Raw genomic sequence first — 19,461 nt, forward strand, 5'->3', positions numbered from 1 at the left:
TATTTTTGTATGGTTCCTTTCGTCAAGAAGGGAATTTCCACGAAGAAGAAGCGGGCCTTGATCTATCCTAACATTCCTTCTCCAATGCGCCCTGTTCCACATGGAGAAGGACTACCTGTTCCTGACCCACCTAAAGAATACGATCTTTTTTCTGATGATGATCAAGAAGTTGAAGCTCCTGAATCAAGTACTTCGAAGGACCCTACGTTTGTTGTAGAAGAACCTCCATATGAACCACATAGACTTACTCAAGAGGAACTAAGTGATCTAATCAGAGACTTGGACCTCTCGAAAAGCAAAGCCGAAATTTTAGCGTCACGCTTAAAGCAATGGAATTTATTGCAGGAAAAAGTAAATATTTCAGTGTATCGGAATAGGGAGATGATGTTCACTTCATTTTTTACTATGGAAGACACACTTGTTGTATGTACAGATGTAAATGGTCTCATGAGGGCACTTAAAATTAATTACGAACCTACGGAGTGGAGGCTATTTATAGATTCGTCCAAGGTGAGTTTAAATGCAGTGCTTTTACATATTGGAAATGAACTTCCTTCAATTCCTGTAGGTTACGCAGTTCATATGAAGGAATCTTATGAAAACTTGAAACGTTTACTTCAAGCCATTAAATATTACGATTTTCAGTGGCTCATTTGTGGTGACCTTAAAGTAATAGCACTGTTGCTAGGTATGCAGTTAGGGTATAAAAAGTATTGTGGCTTTATATGTGAATGGGACAGTAGAGATCGTGGATCTCCTTACCGCAAAAGTGATTGGAGTACCAGAGAAACTCTTCAGCCGGGAGTGAAAAATGTGCAGCATGAACCACCGGTAGATCGTAACCGAATTTTGCTTCCCCCTCTACATATTAAATTAGGTCTTATGAAAAGTTTTGTTAAGAACATGAACCAAGAGGATGAGGCCTATAAGTACCTAAGACGACAATTCCCTTGATTAAGTGATGCCAAAGTTAAAGAGGGTGTTTTCATAGGGCCACAGATTAGGCAACTATTCAAAGATCACAAGTTCGACGAAATTCTCCAAGGTGAGGAGAAAGCTGCGTGGGAAAGCTTGAAGAGTGTTTGTTCACAGTTCTTGGGAAGACACCGAGCAACAAATTACAAACAACTGGTAGCAAAGTTGCTATTGTGCTACGAAAATCTTGGTTGCAATATGTCTCTGAAACTCCACTTTCTTCATTCACATCTAGACTTCTTTCCCGAAGATTGTGGAGCAGTAAGTGACGAACATGGTGAGCGTTTCCATCAAGATATTGCAGCCATGGAGAAGAGATATGAGGGAAAGTGGAGTTCTAACATATTGGCCGACTACTGTTGGACTATTGCAAGGGGTGCTCCAGATGTAACCTACAAAAGGCAAGCCAAGCGAAGACGCTCAAAATAAAATAAACATAATCCTGTACAAGGGATCACTTGAAACTTTTGTCTACATTGCAGTGTAGTTCTTGCACAAAAAGGTATTTGTACATATTTTTCATATTTTGATGTTAATACTGATTTTTATTACGGAATTGTTAATGTTTAACTTGACCACGGTTACTTTATTTTCTGTATCGCTGTGAAACTGGTATTTTGAAAAAGGAAGTACAAGGGTAGAGAAAGCTATAGGTTAGGGTACTTCTTAACTCCCCAGCTTATCACATCACAGTGAAATAGATAAAAAAAAAGTGAAATGTAAGTTTTTACAAGGATTTTGCTTAAATGTTCTATAAATATTAATACATTTATATATACAGCTACTGTTGTACAAGGGCTTTTTTTTCACAACCTGAGCTAAGAAAATTCTTCTATTATCATTTCCTTTCATATTATGATTAAATGAATGTAAAAATCGCAATTTAAAAGAATTTACATACTTTCGATCAAAATTTGTTGAACAGTGTTACGTCACGAAACTTCCATAAGAAATACATGGGTAATTTCTGATTGCGTCAAACTCCCGCCAAATTCGAGAGCACTAATGCTCTGTTCTAGTGCGATCATTAGTACATCATTGGTGCGTTTTGGTGCATCAACACCTAACGTTCATTTTTCATTAGTGTAGGTGCTACAAGTAAAACATATTTGGAGGGCCAGTGTGAACTTAGCCTCCCATTTAATCACTAACAAATAAATTATTGTCATTCGTTAGTGCATCGTTAGTGTTTCTTGAAATCTCTGATAGTTTCGTTAGTACTGCATTATTAGTGTAGTTATGGATAATTTCTGATTGCGACAAATTCCCGCCAAATTCAAGAGCGCTAATGATCTTTTGTGTAATCGTAAGTGCATCGTTAGTGCTTCTTTGTACAGCATCCCCTGACGTTAGTGCTCATTGGTGTATGTAAGTGCTACAAGTAAAAACCCTTTGGGATCAAGTTGACACTGCCCCCACTTCAAGCACAAACGAAAACATACTGCTGTTTGTAGTGCATCGTTAGTGCTTATTAATGCACCAAACACTAACGTAAGTGCTTATGAGTGTAAGCTCTAGAACCAAAACAATAGTAAGGATTAGTGGGGCCAAAACCTTCTGTCCCACTTCTAGCACTAACAAAAAGGTAGTGCCATTCGTTAGTGGATTGTTCCTGCTTTTTAGTGCACAAACTCCTAACGTTAGTGCTTCATTAGTGGAGGCTCTAAAGCCAAAACATGATAGTATGTAATTACACTCTGGTCTCCACTTCAAACACTAACGAATAAATTAGCGCCATTCGTTATTGTATCGTTGGTGCTTCTAGGAAGGAAACACTAATAGTTTCGCTAGTACTTCACTATTAGTGTAGATATGGCCAATCACATGTTACGAAACTCCCATAAGAAATACATTGGGAATTTTTTATCGGCTCAAATTTTGGTCAAATTCAAAAGCACTGATGATCTCTTTTAGTGCAATTGTTATTGCTTCGTTAGTGCTTCTTAGAGCACCAACTCCCAACATTAGTGCTTCAATAGGTTGGACGCTAGAAACAAAAAACGTTAGCCCTTAAGTAAGCACTAACGATGAAACCTAGTAAAATCGATAATGCATCGTTAGTATTTCTAGGAAACTCTAATAGTTTCGTTAGTGCTGCGCTATTACTGTAGATATGGCCAATTTTATGTCACGAAGCTCCCATAAGAAATACATGGGCAATTTTTTATTGTCTCAAACTTCCACCAAATTCAAATGCACTAATAATCTCTTCTAGTAAAATCGTTAATGCTTCGTTAGTGCTTCTTGGAGCATTAACTTCCAACATTAATGGTTCATTAGTTTGAATGCCAGAAGGAAAACACTTTGGGAGGTCTAAATACATGTTAGTTTCCCGAGAAAGCACTAACGATGAAACCCAGTGCATCGGTCGTGCTTCTAGAAAACATAAATAGTTTCGTTAGTGCTTCACTAGTAGCTAGTGTAGAATGGCAAATTATATCATGAAACTCCCATAAAAAATACATCGGGAATTTTTCATTGAGTCAAATTATCACCAAATTCAAAAGTAGTAATGATCTCTTCTAGTGTAATCGTTTGTGTTTGCTAATGCACCAATTCCGAACACTAGTGGTTCTTGTCGTGAATGCTTTTGTGCGGAGGGGCTAACCCTAGCGTGTAGTTAGCTTCCCCTAAGTTTCACCTTTTAGCACCCATACAATTAGGAGTTCTGCAATAAAACCCCTAATGTAATAGTTACCATTACACTATATATGTTCATTAGTTTGGTTTTAAATTTGGCGGGAATTTTACAAACTGGAAAATGCCATTTGTCTAAATTTAGATTCGCACGCATCTGAATTACTACCAAAATAGTTCACATAGTTAGTGCTTCGTTCACTAAACACTAACATTAGTGCTATGTGAGTTTAGGAGTTATTAGTGAATACCTCTCGTGGGACTAAATTGAAATTTATTGAATTCTACAATAATTGTCCTACAAAGGTGGGATAAACATCAAAAGTTAGTGCATCGTTATTGCCTGCCGAAACATCAAGCACTAACGTTAGTGCTTTCATAGTTTAGGAATTATAAGTGAATAACTCGCTCGGGGCTAATTTAGTTTTATCGAATTTTACAATAATCGTCCCATACAGGTGCAGTAAACGTCAAAGGTTAGTGCATCGTTAGTGCTTCAAAAGATACTAAACATTACCGTTACTGCTATCGTAGTTTACAAGTTATTAATGAACAACTCTGGTGGGGCTAACTTTAAATCTTTCAATTTTTATACAATTTTACACTTATTGTCAGACAGAAATGAGACAAAACCAGAGGTTAGTGCTCTATAAACTAAGCACTAACGTTAGTGCTATCTCAATTTAGAAGTTATTAATGAATAACTCGCGCGAGGCTAAATTTAAATTTTCGAATTTTACAATGATTGTCAATCAAAAGGTAGTGTAATCGCTAAATATTAGTGTTTTGTTAGTGCTCTAAACATAGTAAGCACTGACGATAACGATATCATAGTTTAGGAGTTATTAGTGAATAACACGAACGAAATTAAATTAAAATTTATTGAATTTTACACTAATTGTGTAAAAGTTGAAAAACCTGATTTTATCCCCGCCGAGTTATTTATTAATAACTCCTAAACTGTGATGGCACTGACGTTAGTGATTAGTGTATTATGGAGCACCAACAGTGCACTAAGCTTTGGTGGTTATCTACCTTTGTGGAACAATTAGAGTAAAATTCGATAAATTTAAATTCAGTCCTGCCTGAAGTATTCATGAAAATACAACGACAGTGCTTAGTGTTTTATAGAGCTCTAGAAATGCACTAAGCCCTGGTATTAGTCCCACTTTTGTGGGACAATTAGTGTAAAATTGTGTAACTGAAAAATCTAATGTGAATCTAAATTAGTGTAAAATGAATAGCCTCTCTTGAGTTCTTCATTAACTAAAATGAGATAGTACAACGTTAGTACCTAGTTTTTTTGTTTTTCTTTTTTGACTGCTAAGGATGCGCTAAGCTTCAGTTTTTGTCCTACCTTTGTGAAACAGAGTAAAATTCAATAATTTTAAATTCTGTTATTCATTGGTAACTCCTAAACTATGATAGCACTAACGTTAGTGTTTTGAGTTTTATGTAGCACTAACAATGCACTAATCTTTAGAGTTTGTCCTATCTTTATGGGGAAATTAGTGTGATTCAGTAAGTTTCAATACTGTACCATCCGTGTAATTCAATAATAACTCCTAAATTATGACAACACTAACGTTAGTGCTTACTTTTTAACGGAGATCCAACAATACACTGACTAATGGTGTTGATCTTGTTTCTATCTAACAATAAATTAAAATTCTACAAAAACTGAAAGATCTAAAGTTAGCCCCACACGAGCTATTCATCAGTAACTCCCAAACTATGATAGCACTAACTTTAGAGCTTAAATAGCTGCACCGTTAGAACTTTTTGGAATACTTACGATGCACAAAAATTCGACGTTTATTCTACCTTTGCGAGACAATTATTGTAAAATTCGATAAATTTAAATTTAGTCCTGAGTGAGTTATGCACTTATAACTCCTAAATTATGCTAGCACTAACTTTAAGGCTTACTGTGTCATAGAGCTCTAACAATGCACTAACCGCTGGTGTTAGTTCCACTTTTGTGGCACAATTACTATAAAATTGTGCGAAAGTTGAAAAATCTAAACTTAGAACTGCCCGAGTTATTCATTAATAACTTTTAAAGTACTATGGTACTAAGGTAAGTGTTTAGTGCACTAATGTGCACTAAAGAAGCTCTAAATATATATATATAAAAAATTAGTAGCACTTGAGAACCGTGCGGGGCTAACTTTACGGACGTTGCATTTTTCATTTTGTAAAATTAAGGCCAAATTTAAAAGCACTAATGACGACGTGTGTTGTAATGGTTACTACTTCGTTAATAGGTCTTATTGCAGAACTCCCAACATTAGTGCTTCAACAGTATGGACGCTATAAAATAAAACTTAGGGGATGCTAACTACACGCTAGCTCTTCCCTACAAAAACATTCACAATGAGAGACTCTAATGTTTGGACTTGGTGCACTAGCAACCACTAACGATGCACTAACGATTGCACTAGAAGAGATCATTACTGCTTTTGAACTTGGCGAGAATTTGAGTAGTAAAAAAATTAACGTTTTTCTTTTGGGAGTTTCGTGACATATAAACGGCTATATCTACAACAATAACGAAGTACTAACGAAACTATTAGCGTTTTTAGAAGCACTAACGATGCACTAAGAAATTCCACTATTTTTCCGTTAGTACTTAAAGTGGGGCTTATAGGGTAATTAATCCCTATCATTGGTTTGGTTCTATAGAATACACTAATGAAGCACTAACGTCATTGGTTGGCGCACTAAGAAGCAATAACGATGCACTAATGATGGCACTGATTTTTCGTTACTGCTTGAAGTGGAAGCAGCGTGAACTTAGTTCCCTAAAGGTTTTTTACTTGTAGCATCTACACTGAAAAAGCACTAACGATTACAATAAAAGATGTCATTAGTGCTTTTGAATTTGGCGGGAATTTCACTCAATTAAAAAAATGTCCATGCATTTTATATGAAAGTTTTGGAACTTATAATTTGCTACATCTACACTAATAGTGAACCATTGACGAAACAATCAGTGTTTTTCAGAAGCCTAACGATGCACTGACGAAAAGCACTGATTTCTTCGTTAGTGCTTAAAGTAGGGATCAAGATCACGCTGACCACAAAGGTTTTCCACTTGTTGCAGCGACACTGATGAAGAACAAACGTTAGGGGATGGTGCACTAAGAAGCACTAACGATTGCACTAGAAGAAGTCATTAGTGCTTTTGAATTTGATGGGAATTTCACGCAATGAGAAATTCTCCATGTATTTCTTAAGGGAGTTTCGTGACATATAATTGGCTATATCTACACGAGTAGTAAAGCATTTACGAAATTATTGGTATTTCCTAAAAGCACTAACGATCCACAAACGAATGGCACGATTTTTTCATTAATGCATAGTGTGGAGAGATCAGCGAGGAACATTGCTTTGGCTCTAAAACCTACACTAATAAAGCACTAACGTTAGTGATTAGTGCAGTAAGAAGCACTGAGGATGCACTAACGAATGGCACTAATTACTTCGTTAGTCCTTAAAGTGGGGCCCAACGCCAATTTGAAACCCTAAAGTTGTTTTACTTGTAGCATGTACACTAACGAAGCACTAACGTTGGAGGTTGCTGCACTAAGTAGTACTAACGATGCAATAATGATTGACACTAATTTTATCGTTAATGCGTTAAGTGGAGACGCAAAGTTCATGGACGTGTAATTTCAACACCACTAACGGACAAATTGAAGCACGACCAAGCACCAACGATCAAGCACAAACTGTTTGCATTAAATATAAAATTCTACATCAATTTGTGGAAAAAAGCGAGACCAACTTGATGCTAATTAATTTTCTTATAACGGCGTTATTTGAAGAGCACTTACGCTGAAATCTGGGCACAAACCAGCACTAACGTAGCACAAACGTTTGGCATTAGAAAATCCACTCTATCTCAATTAGGAAAGAAAAGCGGGGCGAACTTGACGCCAATTACTTTCGTTATAACGGCGTTATTTGAAGAGCACTAACGTAGCACCAACGTTAGGCATTAGAAAATCAATTCTATCTCAATTAGGAAAAAAGCGGGGCCAACTTGACGCTAATTAATTTCGTTATAACGGCGTTATTTGAACAGCACTAACGTTAAATTTTAAGAACTAACCAGCACTAACGTAGCACTAGCGTTTAGCATTAGAAAATCCATTCTATCTCAATTAGGGAAAAAGGCGGGGCCAATTTGACGCTAATTAATTTCGTTATAACGGCGTTATTTCAACAGCACTAACATTTAAATTTGGGCACTAACCAGCACTAACGTAGCACTAGCGTTTAGCATTAGAAAATCCATTCTATCTCAATTAGGGAAAAAGGCGGGGCCAATTTGACGCTAATTAATTTTGTTATAACGGCGTTATTTAAAGAGTACTAACGGCGAAATTTGGGCACAAACCAGCACTAATGTTTGGCATTAGAAAATCCATTCTATCTCAATTAGGGAAAAAGGCGGGGCCAATTTGACGCTAATTAATTTCGTTATAACGGCGTTATTTGAACAGCACTAACGTTTAAATTTCTGCACTAACCAGCACTAACGTAGCACTAGCGATTGGCATTAGAAAATCCTTTCTTTCTCAATTAGGGAAAAAGGCGGGGCCAATTTGACGCTAATTAATTTCGTTATAACGGCGTCATTTGAGCAGCACTAACGGTGAAATTTGGGCACTAACCAGCACTAACGTAGCACTAACGTTTGACGTTAGAAAATCCAGAAAATCCATTCTATCTCAATTAGGGGGAAAATGCAGGGCCAACTTGACACTAATTAATTCGTTATAACGGCGTTATTTGAACAGCACTAACGGTGAAATTTGGGCACTAACCAGCACTAATGTTTGACGTTAGAAGGTAAATTCTATCTCAATTGGGGAAAAAGGCGGGGCCAACTTGACACTAATTAATTCGTTATAACGGCGTTATTTGAAGAGCACTAACCAGCACTAACGTAGCACTAACGTTTGACGTTAGAAAATCCATTCTATCTCAATTAGGGAAAAAAGACGGGGCCAACTTGACGCTAATTAATTCGTTATAACGGCGTTATTTGAACAGCACTAACGGTGAAATTTGGGCAGTAACCAGCACTAACGTTTGCCGTTAGAAAATTCATTCTATCTCAATTAGCTGGAAAAGGCGGGGCAAACTTGACGCTAATTAATTCGTTATAACGGCGTTATTTGAACAGCACTAACGGTGAAATTTGGGCACTAACCAGCACTAACGTACCACTAATGTTTGGCATTAGAAAATCCATTCTATCTCAATTAGGGAAAAAAGCGGGACCAACTTGACGTCAAGTTGGCCCCGAAATTTAAATTGTTCATAACTTTGTTCTTTTGATTGCACAAACGCTGAAATTTGGGCACTAACCAGCACTAATGTAGCACAAACGAATAGCATTATTTATTTTTCTCCGTCCAAAAGTGGGGGGCCAACTTGATACTAATCACGCTTAAGGGGTAGTCGTTTAGTGTTGGGTCACCTTTCTTACCAACTGACAGTTTAACATTAACCACATATTGTGTTAAATCCCGTAATGGCGAATGTGACTTTGACTTTTTTTTTAACCCATTATTTGATCATGTTTTAACTCCACCGTGGTCAATTTTACCTTATTGTTGGGTTATTTGCACTCCGTCCATTCTACAAGCGACCCCACAATATGGTCATTTCTTACCCCACGCTTGTTCACTTTTAACTACACGTTTGGTCAAACGCATAACCGGATTAATGGAATTTACACTTTGTTGGATCATGTTGTATACCAAGTTGGGTTAAACGTATTAACCGGTTATGCGATTTCACACCAATTGGTTCGTTGGGTTGGTCTCCTACATTTAACTACACGTTGGGTAAAACTTATTTCAACCCAATTTAACTAAACACTTTGACCCTATTTGGGTCGGAGCAGTTTTAGCCACCTGGATGGGTTAAAATATACACCAGTAGGGTTAATTTCAACCCAATCATTTTTCTCAGTGTGGGATTTAAATATTATTACGGTACTACCATTTTCTAATACTTTGATTTGTTGACGAAAAAACACTACAAATATTAGGGATGCGCTCGAGTCGAGACATGTCTCGAATCTCGACTCGACTCGACTCGAATTCGAGTCGAGATTCGAGTCGAGACACACTTTGTAAAATTCGAGACGAGTCGAGACAAACGTATTTCTCGACTCGAATTTTCGAGTCGAGACACGAGTCGAGTCGAGACGGCTCTTAAAAATCTCGACTCGACTCGAATGTCTCGAAAATCTTTCTATAATTTTTAATATTATTTTGAAGAAAGTATTCACTCAGAAACAGCCTTGAAACCAATTCCAGCTTTTATTCCTTTAGAAAGGTACAGAACGCATAAAATTAATAGTTAATCTTTAAAGATCAAGATTTAATTTTCAGCTCAATTCAGTTAATTAGAGCTAATAGTTAATGTCGTTGTATTTGGTTGTACTGTAAATATAATGATAATAATAATAATAATTGATTATCTAGTTTGTATAAAACTATTATCCGTAGTCTAAATCTAGTTTGTATAAAACTATTGCGATAGAGTGAACTTCATAAGTTCTCTGAATGAGCAGTTGGGAGTCTATAGTAATTTAGCATAGTTGTAATTATTGTGTTTTCGTTCCCATGAACGCAATAGGGTTACGTAACTTCTGGATTATTCGCTTGCCCAACTATACTGAGGCTTTAATATGTTGCAGCATATCACGAGCTACGGATAATATATAATGTAACATTTGTTGTACATCACATATTATGATACGAGACTATTTTACATAGTATATCTTATCTAATATAAATAAAATAAAGAGTTTGTTTGTGTGTTTGTCTGTCTGTCTGTGCGACCTGGGGACCAGACGAGTGGACCGAGAGTTCCCAAAATTTGGTCACGGGTACCTTAGTCCAGGCCCCAGATCAAGACGAAGCGTTTTTTTTTAATTTCGAACCAGGGGGGTCTCGGGGGGGAACGTTTACTGGGACCGACCTGGGGACCAGACAAGTTGACCGAGAGTTACCAAATTTTGGTCACGGATACCTTGGTCCAGGTCCCAGTCTAAGGCGAAGCGTTTTTGTCAAAATTGGAACCAGGGGGTCTCAGGGGGGCGTTTAGCGAGACATGTAGTAAAAGTAATCCAAATTGATCGACATTAGTGTCAAATCCATAGTTTTCACGGTCGCTGAGATCAATGGTGACACTTCCATCAGCGATGACTTGCAAATTCAGCTACTACTGTATGCGGGCCGGGTGTCAGCGGGTGAGGAATACCGAGACATGTATAAATAGCCCATATTGATTGATACTAGTGTCAAATCCTTAGTTTTCGCGGTCACTGAAATGAATGGTGATATTTCCACAGGTGTTGACTTCCAAATACAGCCCCCATGCGAAGAATGGGTATATTAAGCTAGTATTACAATAAATGGACTGCTTGGATGCCAAGAACTAGTACAGATAAGTACCATCCACTTCTATGAATAGGTATTTTTAAAAGGATTTTTGTAAACACTAAGTTATAAAACAATGAACTACATACAGTAGTTATGGTTTTGGTTCCCAACATAAAAGAAATATGGATTGTTCATGAGATATTGAACTCCAACTTTCACTCCTGGAAAATTTCAATTTTGGAGTTAGGCCACTTGGCATCAAAGCAGTTCACTGTAAGATAAATACATTCCGCACATTAGTAACATAGTTGTTCAGGGGCCTTCGATTTCCATCCTCTCAAATGAAAGCTGAATGATTGCTTGATACATGCTGACTATATAGGAGAAATAGTGTATTAAGTTTTCGAGCTTTGGTGCGTATCCGTATTTACACTCTGATATAACTTTAAGTTCACACTCAAATCGAGCTAATTGTTTAATGCATTTCGAAAGCTTTTGTTTTTATGCAGCTCATTAAGGAAAATCTATTTCATAATCGTAACATTTATGTACTAAGAAACTATGAACGTAAAGTGGACTCGACCTAGCTCCGTGGCCGCTGTGACTCAGTGGCACAGCTCTCACCCTTGGTGTGTGAGGACTCTGATTCTGTGTGTGTGTGTGAACTCCGCGGCTAGTGTATGCGTACAGAGTCGGAAGCGGTATGTATTGTTTATACTACTTACAACGTTACCCCCCACATAAAATATAAATTCACCCTTTCTCCCTTCTCTTTTTCGAATACAATGAACCGACTCTTTTGCTGAAGAACGATGCTAAAAGAAAATTGAAACATCTGTGTCTAAACTTTCTTTGAAGCGCAGTCTTTTGTATTTGTAAGGTTTTGCGAGTGTTTTCGAGATAGCCAAATTTTTACCATGGACTCCTGCTGCGAACTGACCGTGAGTAAACACCCGATCTCGCTGTGCTCAATTTCTCTCTCACACGTGAAATGGGTTTGTTGTTTCCAAAACAAATAGGAAGTTACCTTGTGCTTTTGCATTTCTGCACGCACACAGGTACCATTGTTGTTTTAATGATCAGAAGAAATATCAAAACCATCCGATATATATGATACAAAACAGCTAACAGAGGGAGGCAAAGATAAAAGTAGGCCTATACCAAGTTTTCCGCGTGGTACCATTATGGAGAATAAATATTTGATAAAGTCACGTAGATGCGCTTAAACCTATTCCATCTGTCCTTATAATTTTTCTGGTCTCATCAATTTGTCAGGAGAATACGTACAACATATGTCCAAATTCCATATATACTCTTTCTAAACTAATGAGTAAACTCATTAAGAACACCAACTGATATCAATAAACAGGAAAGAAAACAATACTTTATACTTCTATCATTTGGTACACATCTCTATGAAGCACAGCTTGTTTCTTTTTGAAATAGCTCCTTCGTGTCACAGCTGTGGTTAGTTTTGTTTTGTGTTAGGATGAAACAGAGAAATGCAACATTTGCTTCGAGGTGAAGTTATATATATTATTAAGATAAGCGGTGATAAGCGAGGTTTAACAAAGAGTGCCTTTCGGATGCACAATTTAACGGGTAGTTGCAGTCCGTGTTGAGAATCGAACCAAAGCTATGTAAGACATGTTAATATTGAGCTCTTTTGTGGTAAAAGTGAACTTCAGAAACACACAAAAGACTTGAAACATCAAGCTAATGTAAAGCAATTGAAAAATAGCCTACCTATCGCTGCATCTTTTCTGTGGCTAGAAACATGCAGTGTGTAGCAACAAGAATCGTGTTAAGGACTTTTTTTTCGAACATAACATTCCCCTCCACACCATAAAAGACAATATAATGTTTGTTAAAAGAAAGTGCACATAATATTTTTAAATTTTGTTTGTGATCCTATCATGCACAATTATAAATAATGCCTTTCATACTACGAGAATGAGTTCAACTATACGTCATGGCCCCTCTAAAGCGGGGCCGCGGTGGCTCAGTGGTAGATCGTTCACCTCTGGTGCTTGGGGACCCTGGTTCGATCCCAGCTCGTACCAAGTGAACTTTGTGGTGGACAAACACCGTGTGCGTGGGTTTCCTCGGGGTTCTTCCGTTCCTCCCACTTTCTTCATTCCACGATTTCACTAATTTCTCATCATCACCCCTCTCCTTTAGCCTAACCGGCATAACCGTGGGACGTAAAACTCAAAGATTTCACTTCATTTTTTCCCTCGAAAGCGATATCTTTCAAAATTATTTATTGTTAGATATTGTAAATTTACGGTATCTATTTTAGTGGACGGGAAATTTTGTATCTAATCGGATAATTTCATGGCTTCTAACAGGAATTCGCAGTTACGAAATTTGCATCACTGTCTTTTGAAAGGATGCCTAGAAAAAATACTACTAGAAAATAACTGAAAACACAAAATGGATTTGATAGCCAAATTCACGTCATCTTGGTGCGTCATCATTTTTCTTTAAATATTTGTATTTAGTATTAGATTAGAGTTTAGTGTCCCTTTCAGCATCAAGGCTATATGAGACGTGAACTTACAAATTAACGTGGGTTCAGAACCACAGGAGTTCCCGTCGGAAATCGAACCTAGGTCTCCTGCACCAAAGACGCGTACGCTAATCATATGGACAAGGGTGTTCGATATTTAGTAATGTGTACATAAAGTTGTGAAATTGCGCTTGTATAATGGAATGCAATTCCTTCTACTGACATAAACCTTCACAATACTTAGCTGGACAAAGTATCTTTAAAAAGAAAATGTCACTCTTTATGTTTCAGTTCCTGGTTCGACTGAAGGATGGAACAAATTGCAATGAGCGTTTTTGGATCCTACTTTGTGTAGTTAATTCATCATAAACTTGGTATTTGATACGGATATGAACTATTACACTTATTTGGTGTTTATTTCTAAATAATAAGTTCTAATACAATTTCATAAAGTTGTAATTCTTCTTTAGTTTGTATCACTTTACACAATGACAAATCCAAAAGGTGTGTTGTATCGGTGCAGTACCAGTTTTTCACGTTTTTCAAAATGTTCCAAAACCCAAAGAATAATCTTTAATTTCTGATATTTTAGTCGTCACAAATTACAATTTTATAATGTAGTCAATGTTTATAATTACTGGGCAGTTGGGCGTTTAAACTAATGACATCATAATAAAGTCAAAACCCTAATTTTGAGTTGAATTGATTCTGATTTTAACGTCACGTTCAGCAGCGAGGCTATGTGAGACGTGGACCTACTGATTAACGTGGAATCCGAACCTCATGAACTCCCACCGGGAATCAAGCCTAGGTTTCCCACGCCAAAGGCAAGTATGCTAACCGTTAGCCACGAAGGATCTCCACCATAATTTTAGTGGGCGATAAGAAATATCTCGCCAGTGCTTTTACAATAAATAAAATTTTATAAGTATTAAAGAATAGTGGTAAGAGATTTTATGGGTTTAGTTTACCTGAATGGGGGACATGTTATCATACATTTCAATCTTCAATAAGAGAGCAAAAAGTCTTCCCTGTGCTCATCCAACCGAGAAATGTCTTTGGAAGAAATCAGATAAGGAATTTTGCAGGTGTCCACTCAGCCGTGGACCCAACACCTCTCGTTATCTTTCGATCAGAGTTTTCCTAAGTGATTCCTTGTCACGCATTAAAAATAACAGGAAATCACTAACTAGTTCGTTTTTAAAATACTGGTTCCATCTCGCAGGTTATATTCCTTCTTTAATTTTCTTAATACTGATCATTGGGAATAGTTTATACAAGTATACAAATGTATTTCCATTCAAGTTAGACTTTTATGTTCTGTTTCTTAGTCCGATTGAAAGTTTAACTTCTCTTTTCAGCACTGACGATATATGTATGTGAGACGGGACCTTAGTGGGATCCGAACCACTACTCAGGTTTGCATTTTCCTGGTTAACAATTTTAGACATCCAAACTATACTATGCATAAATATCAAAAGTCGTATAAAAAGGTTATGTCCGTCCGTCTGTCCTTTCAACGTTGATCGGCATTGGAACAAAAACGATAATATGTAGCAGTGATCGAAACGACAATACGTATATACTAGTAGCTCCCGGGGACATTTTCAGTAGATCGCATTAACGCTCTGGTTGCTAATCTTGATTTTATTTATTTATTTATTTATTTATTTTTCCTGTTTTGACTTGCAATATGGAGAGTATCTCCTGTAAGTTCTACAGTTGTCATATGTATATAAATGCAAATTGTGTTACCCTTCGATTCCTCAATTAGTTGCTGAGTTCGACGAAAGACCCTCTCAAATAAGGCAAAATAATCTAGCAAATCTGCAGTTTCCTATTCTCCATTGCACATATCTCAGGCCATTTTAAACTTTGTGCATTGCTAGAAATGCTAAACACAAATCACTCCACTACGTGTAGGAATCGAAGGGTACCGACGAATAAGAATAAATTCTGTGAAGTGCAAAACAGAGACTTTCAACAATTGATTGGACATAAGCATATTGAATTGCAATCCAAGGCATCAAGAAGGACCAAGGTTTCGTAGCTACAGAGCAGACAAAAGTTTAAAAAAAAAGTCAGACATTATGCACTAGTCTAATTGACAATAAACCAAGGGTAAAAATGCACCTGAGATGCAATTGACGTGGATTAATTTTTGACGTGAAGTATTTTTGGCTTATTATAGGATCTATACCACCTTGCCTTATTGACAAATATAACTAACAAAAAAGTTTTGAGAAGAGAGAAATAAATACATTACTTTCTAAATTTTCTCTTTTATTTCTACTTTAATTCTCCATCAATAGAACCCACTTGGATTCTGTCTCTTCGATTTTGTCCATTTCATAAGCATATTGCTTGGATTTTGTCCTGCACGCAGATACAGTATTGAGTAAAGGTCTGCCACTTATAATATGATTCTTGATTTATTCCTTAATTTAGTGATGGGGTTAATGGGCACATCATAATTGAAGCATTTGTTCCCCGTCACGAGAAATTTCGCATTGTATGATGAACTATGTACACTCATGTCCAAAATGATGTCGCATGTCTATAGATATGTTGTTGTAGGAATATAATTTGATAACGAATTCGCCCGGTATTTCTTATAATGTTAGTATGTGTATAATCGGCAAACACATGTATGTGGCAAATTTCATGTCAAAAGAGCAATAAATAGGAACAATAATATGAAAATAAAACTTTCTTCTCCATTCTAATTTTCGTATTTATAATTCTTTTCCTATGAAATTTACCACAAATATACATTTCCCAATTATACACATAGTGTCAGTATTAAAAGTACCCTCCAAAATCATTATCAAAATATATTCTTACAAGAAGACAGTTATAGATATGCGATAATCATTTTGGACATGAGTGTACCTACCACTTCAACCGGATACAGTTGTGGACAAAGGAGTTTCATTTCATAGTTGTGAATCTATACTAAACTTCCAAACTATGAGAATACAATATTGAAACAGATGTGCAACTTCCGGCCGCAATTTAGGCATAGTGAGAGATGAAACTTGTTCATGTGACGCTGAATATAGGTATAAAACAGTTTCTTGCTATGTCTTACAATTATTACCATATACAAATCAATATTGAAACCGAAAGTGCTACTACTTTTTACTAATTCGGGTTTAAGTAGAATAATAAATCTGACATAAAATCTATTCTTAGGATACTGAATCCAGATAAAAATAGTAAGTCACCTTCTATTAACGTTTTCGCTCTATCGCAATCAATATTACAACATGAAGCAATAGTATATTTCTAACATTTCAGATTGCAATATACGAAAAAAAAAAGAAATGAAATCTTTAAGTTTTACGACCCACTAAAGGCGGCGGTGATGATGAGAGATGAGTGAAATGAAGAAAGTGGGAGGAAACTGGAGAACCCCGAAAAACCTACGAGCACGGTGTTTGCCCACCACAAAGTTCGCACAGCGCGAGCTGGGATCGAACCAGGAACCCCAAGTACCGGAGGTGAACGCTCTATCACTGAGCCACCGCGCCCCCTGCGATATACGAGTAGAAGTAAAGTCGGAGATAAAAACTATTCTGGTTGCCCTCAATCTATATTATAAAAGAGAACGTACAAATCCTTTGTTCCCTCATCACGCTAATACGGCTGAACCAATTTCTTTTATTTTTGGGGGGTTATTAGGATTTGGACCCTAGATGGTTTTTATCATATCACTTTAATTTTTAATTACCAGTGTCTTGAGATAATTGACCATTCAAGTGTCCATAACGTACAAATTCTTTGTTAGTTCATCATAGGTATAAAAATAAACGTATTTATATGCAACCCGCATGACCGTGTCACTCGGCGGGTTAACATAAATGACAGGCGCTATAATGTTAACATTTACTGCAATTTGAAAGCGAAAAAGTAAAAATTATCTAAGTAACAAAGTTTATTGCGTTCCGGGGTGACCGCAGCGAAGCGGGTCACTCGGCGGGTTAACATAAATGACAGGCGCTATAATGTTAACATTTACTGCAATTTGAAAGCGAAAAAGTAAAAATTATCTAAGTAACAAAGTTTATTGCGTTCCGGGGTGACCGCAGCGAAGCGGGGTGAACGCTGCTAGTTCATATATATATATGAAAACCTGTTTCTTGCTATCCATGATTTTCAGTATGATGATCAACGCTGAAATCAGAAAAGTATATTTCATCCACTTCTGGTTTCAATACAGATAAAACTTAATCTCGGAACATTGAATCTATGTGAGAACAATAGAGTCATTTTAGATTTTGTCAGGAAGTCAAGAATGTCCATAAACAAGAGTTGTACTTTCTTTGTTAATATATTAATATACAATTTATTTTCCTTAAAAAAAAAAAAAGTGTTTCTTAAGCTTAACGGAAAACAATTGCTCCTGTACCCTCTTCAAATCAGGACCTTGTATTAGAGAGGCATTACTCATGATATTTTACCGCTTCTAATCTTTGGTGATCGAATTAAAACCGGAAGAACTAGAAAAAATAACTACTTCCGGTTTTTAAGATTGCTACAAGTGCAAATCGTACGATTCCTTGAAACACTGAATCGATTTCCAAAAACGCACGTCCTATTTATTACGGTTTTTATTCTATGGCTATCAACGTCGAAATCAGAAATTGTTGATTTTAACCACTTCAGATTTGAATAGAGTTAACGGAGTAGATGAAACATATTTCTGGTATGCTTAATCGATTACAGGAAAACGATTCTCGATATCTCTTACCGTCGTTGCTCTATGAAAATCAATATTGAAACCAGAAGTACTAGTAAACTTCAATCATTTTTGGTTTTAGTGGAATGTTAAAAGCAAAAATGACATATTTTCTTGAAAACCTAAATCAATTCTTTAAATAAATAAAAAAAAAAAGCTTGTCGCTATACATCAGTGGTCGCCAAGGATATGAAGCTTCTGACCTACCGTTTTTAAATCCTACTGTGAGCTATAACCAAAAGAACTACCGACTTTTCTTTTGGAAAAAAAAAAAAAAAAAAGCCTCTTACCTTTGTTGCGTCAGCTCAGTGAAGGAAGAATATTATTCAGTTCAGAACTTTGCAAATGATAACGATGTATGAATATGTGTAACAAATTTAACATGTGATGTTTGTCATAATTGTGTACTTCAAATGGTGTAATAAGTTGTAATTACAATTTGCATTTATATACATATGACAACTGTAGAACTTACAGGAGATACTCTCCATATTGCAAGTCAAAACAGGAAAAATAAATAAATAAATAAATAAATAAAATCAAGATTAGCAACCAGAGCGTTAATGCGATCTACTGAAAATGTCCCCGGGAGCTACTAGTATATACGTATTGTCGTTTCGATCACTGCTATATATTATCGTTTTTGTTCCAATGCCGATCAACGTTGAAAGGACAGACGGACGGACATAACCTTTTTATACGACTTTTGATATTTATGCATAGTATAGTTTGGATGTCTAAAATTGTTAACCAGGAAAATGCAAACCTGAATAGTGGTTCGGATCCCACTAAGGTCCCGTCTCACATACATATATCGTCAGTGCTGAAAAGAGAAGTTAAACTTTCAATCGGACTAAGAAACAGAACATAAAAGTCTAACTTGAACGGAAATACATTTGTATACTTGTATAAACTATTTCCAATGATCAGTATTAAGAAAATTAAAGAAGGAATATAACCTGCGAGATGGAACCAGTATTTTAAAAACGAACTAGTTAGTGATTTCCTGTTATTTTTAATGCGTGACAAGGAATCACTTAGGAAAACTCTGATCGAAAGATAACGAGAGGTGTTGGGTCCACGGCTGAGTGGACACCTGCAAAATTCCTTATCTGATTTCTTCCAAAGACATTTCTCGGTTGGATGAGCACAGGGAAGACTTTTTGCTCTCTTATTGAAGATTG

This window comes from Thermobia domestica, chromosome 10, assembly GCF_964235325.1.
Source record: "Thermobia domestica chromosome 10, izTheDome1.hap1.1, whole genome shotgun sequence".
Taxonomy (NCBI): Eukaryota; Metazoa; Arthropoda; class Insecta; order Zygentoma; family Lepismatidae; genus Thermobia; species Thermobia domestica.